The sequence below is a fragment of the Geospiza fortis genome, unplaced genomic scaffold (genome assembly GCF_000277835.1).
Source record: "Geospiza fortis unplaced genomic scaffold, GeoFor_1.0 scaffold1004, whole genome shotgun sequence".
Taxonomy (NCBI): Eukaryota; Metazoa; Chordata; class Aves; order Passeriformes; family Thraupidae; genus Geospiza; species Geospiza fortis.
This window is the reverse complement of record NW_005054693.1, coordinates 198,187-204,182: the sequence shown is the minus strand read 5'-3', so window position 1 is coordinate 204,182 and position 5,996 is coordinate 198,187. Positions and strand designations below refer to the sequence as shown.

Sequence of the window (5,996 nt, the reverse complement as noted above, 5' to 3'; positions counted from 1 at the left end):
CTGCCCTGTGCCACCCGTGTCCCTCTCTGTCCCCACTGTCCCCAGGTGGCCCCTGCCCCATGGAGGGTCCCTGGTGTCACCACACTGCTGTGTCCTGTACCTGGGCATAGTTGGATCTGCCCTGTGCCACCCGTGTCCCTCTCTGTCCCCAGTGTCCCCAAGGTCCATGACATCTGTCCCCAGCCCCATGGAGGGTTCCCAATGTCACCGTGCCCCTTGTACCTTTCTGGCTCTGTGGTCAGGGCTCTGCTCTCTGCCACCCAAGTCTCTCTCTGTCCCCAGTGTCCCCAGGGTTCCTGACATCTGCCCCCAAGTGTCCCTGTCCCACAGAGTGACCTTGGTGTCACTGTAATCCTTGGACCTGCCCAATGTCCTGCCCATGGGCGTGGCTGGGGCTGCCCTGTGCCACCCTGGGGCCTGTCCCGCTGTGTCCCCCAGTGTCCCCAAGGTCCCCAGTGTCCCCAACACCCACCCCGAGTCCCCCTGCACCACAGAGGGTCCCCAATGTCACTGCACTCCCTGCCTGATGTCCCTGCCCGTGTGACACCCATACCTGGGGGTTGTCCCATGCCACCCGCCTCCCTGTCCCCCTGTGTCCCCAATGTCCCCAAGGCCCCCAGTGTCCCCAACACCCACCCCAAGTCCCCCTGCCCCACAGAGGGTCCCCAGTGTCACCGCACTCCCTGCCTGATGTCCCTGCCCTGTGCCACCCACGTCCCTGCCCCACTGAGTCCCCAGTGTCCTCAGTGTCCCCAATGTCCCCAGTGTCCCCAATGTCCCCGGCTGACGCTGTCCCCACCCTGCCCAGACCCAGCTTTCGAGGACTCGGACAAATTCCACGCTCCGGCGCGGCCGCTCCAGGGATTGGCCTATTCCTAAGGACGGCGTCTCCGGAGGGGCTCCGCACCCCCCATCCCGCCGGGACAAGGACTGGGGACATACCTGTCCCCTCCCCTCGGAGCTGGGCGGAGCCGCCAGACCCAGCGGGATGAGGGGACCCGGCCCCCCGATGTCCCCACCCCGGGTGGCCCCGGCCTGGCCTGGCTGAGGGGGGACTTGGGGAAATCCTGGAATGAGCCAAAATTCCCGGGTTTGGCCTCGGGAAGAGGCGGAGAGAGCTGGGAATGGGGCGGAGGAGGGATGGAGGGGTGGAGGCGCCGGGATGGGCGGGAGGGGTGGTCCAGGATGGGATGGATGATCCAAGGTGGGATGGAAGCTCCAGGATGGGAGGGATGATCCAGAAAAGGATGGATGATCCAAGGTGGGATGGATCATCGAAGGTGGGATGGAAGCTCTGGAACAGGAACATCATCCAAGGTGGGATGGATGCTCCAAGTTAGGGTGGATGATCCAGGTGGGATGGAAGCTCTGGGATGAGATAGATGCTCCAGGTTGGGATGCATGCTCCAGTTTGGGATGGATGATCCAAGGTAAGATGGATGATCCAGGTGGGATGGATGTTCCAGTGTGGGATGGAAGCTCTGGAAAAGGAAGGATCATTCAAGGTGGGATGGATTCTCCAGATTGGGATGGATGATCCAAGCTACATGGGATGGATGATCCAGGCGGGATGGATGCTCCAGGATGGGGTTGGATGGTCCAGGTGTATTGGATGCTCTGGGATGAGATGGATGCTCCAGGTGGAATGGATGATCTAAGGTGAACTGGGTGCTCCAAGTGGGATAGATGCTCCAAGGTGGGATGAATGTTCCAAGGTGGGATGGAAGCTCTGGAAAAGGATGGATGATCCAAGGTGGGATAGATGCTCAAAGGTGGGCTGGATGTTCCAACGTAGGATGGATGCTCCAGAAAAGGATGATCCAAGGTGGGATGGATGATCCAAGGTAGGATGGATGATCCATGTAGGATGGAAACTCCAGGATGGGTTGGATGATCCAGGTGGGATGGATGCTCTGGGATGAGATGGATGCTCCAGGTTGGGATGCATGATCCAAGGCGGGATGGATCATCCAAGGTGGGATGGATGCTCCGGGTGGGATGGAAACTCCAGGATGGGTTGGATGATCCTGGTGGGATGGATGATCCAAGATGGGATGGATGATCCAAGGTGGGGTGGATGCCTCAGGTGGGATGGATGTTCCAAGGTGAGATGGAAGCTCTGGAAAAGGATGGATGATCCGAGGTGGGATGGATACTCCAGGATGGGAGGGATGTTCTAGGTGGGGTGGAAGCTCCAAGGTGGGGTGGAAGCTCTGGAAGATGGAGGGGGGTGGATGGATGATGGGTGGGTGGATGGATGGATGGATGGATGGATGGATGGATGGATGGATGGATGGATGGATGGATCCTCCAAGGCAGGAGGGCTGATCTGGGACAGGACGGATGCTCCCAGGACAGATGGATGCTCCAAGGTGGGACGGACGCTCCGGGTGGGAATGTCCTGCATCCCCCAGGATGGGACGGATGCTCCGGTGGGACCCGGCTCCTCCCGCCTTTCCCGGCTCTCTCCCTGCTCCAATCCAGAGCCTCACCCACAATTCCAGAATCCCAGAATCCCAGATCCCGGATCTCCTCCTGTCCGGGATCAGGGTCCTGATGCCACCCGGGGCGTGGGGACACCGCGGTCCCTGTCCCCTGCCATTAATTATCGCCATTATTAACGATATTAATTACCAGAATTATTTCGACCGCAGGGAGGGGGGAGGTCCCTGGGCGTCCCTGTCCCCTCTCCCAGCCGGGAATTTTGTACATAAAACGGGAAGAATTCCCAACATTCCCCTTTTTCCCCGCTCGGGGGTGGCTCGTGTCCCTCCCCAGGTGATGGGGACAGGCACGTGGCACAGGTGGTGGGGACAGTCACGGGTGTTGGGGACAGTCACAGGTGATGGGGACAGTCACGGGTGATGGGAACAGTCACAGGTGATGGGGACAGGCACGTGGCACAGGTGGTGGGGACAGTCACGGGTGTTGGGGACAGTCACAGGTGATGGGGACAGTCACGGGTGATGGGAACAGTCACAGGTGATGGGGACAGGCACGTGGCACAGGTGGTGGGGACAGTCACGGGTGTTGGGGACAGTCACAGGTGATGGGGACAGTCACGGGTGATGGGAACAGTCACAGGTGATGGGGACAGGCACGTGGCACAGGTGGTGGGGACAGTCACGGGTGTTGGGGACAGTCACAGGTGATGGGGACAGTCACGGGTGATGGGAACAGTCACAGGTGATGGGGACAGGCACGTGGCACAGGTGGTGGGGACAGTCACGGGTGTTGGGGACAGTCACAGGTGATGGGGACAGTCACGGGTGATGGGAACAGTCACAGGTGATGGGGACAGGCACGTGGCACAGGTGGTGGGGGCAGTCACGGGTGTTGGGGACAGTCACAGGTGATGGGGACAGTCACAGGTGTTGGGCACTGTCACAGGTGTTGGGGACAGGCACGTGGCACAGGTGGTGGGGACACACAGGTGGTGGAGACACGCACAGGTATTGGTGGCATGCAAAGGTGTTGGGGACACTCACATGGCACATGCTGGTGACAATCACAGGTGTTGGGGACACTCACAGGTGTTGGGGACAGTCACAGGTGATGGGGACAGTCACGGGTGATGGGAACAGTCACAGGTGATGGGGACAGGCACGTGGCACAGGTGGTGGGGGCAGTCACGGGTGTTGGGGACAGTCACAGGTGATGGGGACAGTCACAGGTGTTGGGCACTGTCACAGGTGTTGGGGACAGGCACGTGGCACAGGTGGTGGGGACACACAGGTGGTGGAGACACGCACAGGTATTGGTGGCATGCAAAGGTGTTGGGGACACTCACATGGCACATGCTGGTGACAATCACAGGTGTTGGGGACACTCACAGGTGTTGGGGACAGTCACAGGTGATGGGGACAGGCACATGGCACAGGTGTTGGGGACAGTCACGGGTGGTGGGGACAGTCACGGGTGGTGGGGACAGTCATGGGTGGTGGGGACAGGCACGTGGCACAGGTGGTGGTGACACGCAAGTGGCACATGCCGTGGGGATGCTCCCAGGTGGTGGGGACAGGCACATGGCACAGGTGTTGGGGACAGTCACAGGTGATGGGGACAGGCACGTGGCACAGGTGGTGGTGACACGCAAGTGGCACATGCCGTGGGGATGCTCCCAGGTGGTGGGGACAGGCACAGATGGTGGGGACATGAGGTGGGGACACTCACATGGCACAGGTGGTGGGGACACACTCAGGTGTTGGGGACATGCAAGTGGCACATGCCATGGGGACACTCCCAGGTGTTGGGGACATGCACAGGTGGTGGGGACACTCACATGGCGTGCGTGTTGGGGACACACATGTGGCACTTCCCATGGGGACATTTGCAGGCGGTGAGTTCATGCCCAGGTGTTGGGGACATGAGGTGGGGACAGGCAGGTGGCACAGGTGGCGGGGACACACGGATGGCGCACAGGAACACACACGTGGCACGTGCTGTGGGGACACTCCCAAGTGTTAGGGACATGCACAGGTGTTGGGGACACATGTGGAACATGTTGGGGACACACTCAGGTGTTGGGGACACACATGTGGCACTTCCCATGGGGACAGTGACAGGTGGTGAATTCATGCCCAGGTGTTGGGGACATGAGGTGGGGACAGGCAGGTGGCACAGGTGGTGGGGACATGCATGTAGCACATGCTGTGGGGACATTCACAGGTGTTGGGGACAGGTGGTGGGGACACACGTGGCACTTGTCATGGGGACACTCAGGTGGTGGGAACCTGTCTGGGTGTTGGGGACACACATGTGGCACACTGTGGGGACAGTCACAGGTGCTGGGGACACACATGTGACACGCTGTGGGGACAGTCACAGGTGCTGGGGACACACATGTGGGGACAGTCACAGGTGCTGGGGACACACGTGTGGCACACTGTGGGGACAGTCACAGGTGCTGGGGACACACGTGTGGGGACAGTCACAGGTGCTGGGGACACACGTGTGGCACGCTGTGGGGACAGGCACAGGTGCTGGGGACACCAATGTGGGGACGGGACACACGTGCGACACACTGTGGGGACAGTCACAGGTGCTGGGGACATGCAGTGGGGACATGCATGTGGGACAGGGGTTGGGGACATGCAGAGGGACCCTGCGTATGGCACAGGCGACGGGGACACGCTAAGGGCACCACATGATGGTTATGGGGACAATCCCATGGTGGCACCAGTCGTGGGGACACTCACGTGGCACAGGCGTTGGGGACATGCACCGGTGGCCCTTCCCATTCCCGTGGGTGCCCTCGGCTTTGACCTCTCCCAAATCCCGAATTTCCCCCAAATCCTGAATTTCCCCCAAATCCCCAGGTCCCTGTCCTGGCTCCGCAGGGTTTGGGGTCATGACTGATCCCAGGATTTGGGGCCAGGAGAAATGGGAAGGGATAAAGCCAAGAGGGGAAAAGAGGGAAAAGTGGAAATGGGGTTGGATAAATCCAAAGGGGGAAAAGTGGGAATGGGATAAACCCAAAGAAGGAAAAACGGGAAAGGGATAAAGCCAAAAAGGGAAAAGTGGGAATGGGATAAACCCAAAGAGGGAAAAGTGGAAATGGGGTCGGATAAATCCAAAGGGGGAAAAGTGGGAATGGGATAAACCCGAAGAAGGAAAAACAGGAAAGGGATAAAGCCAAAAAGGGAAAAGTGGGAATGGGATAAACCCAAAGTGGGAAAAGTGGAAATGAGGTCAGATAAATCCAAGGGGGGAAAAGTGGGAATGGGATAAACCCGAAGAAGGAAAAACAGCGGGAAAGGGATAAAGCCAAAAAGGGAAAAGTGGGAATGGGATAAACCCAAAGAGGGAAAAGTGGGAATGGGAAAAACCCAAAGAAGAAAAAACAGGAAAGGGATAAAGCCAAAGGGGGAAAAGCGGGAATGGGGTCAGATAAACGCAAAGAGGGAAAAACGGGAATGGAATAAACCCAAAGGGGGAAAACTGGAGTGGGGTCGGATAGACCTAAAAAAGGAAAAATGGGAATGGGATAAACCCAA

The 5,996-nt window shown here is 59.0% G+C and overlaps 1 long non-coding RNA gene across 1 annotated transcript in view; it reads left to right on the top strand.

Annotated features, from left to right (window-relative positions):
• Positions 1-1,142, top strand: part of LOC115949026 — a 2,969-nt gene extending 1,827 nt beyond the window's left edge. The window contains exon 3 of the long non-coding RNA XR_004082710.1: positions 809-1,142. This is a non-coding gene — a long non-coding RNA (uncharacterized LOC115949026). The remainder of the gene's footprint in view (positions 1-808) is intronic.
• The last annotated feature ends 4,854 nt before the right edge of the window (positions 1,143-5,996 follow it).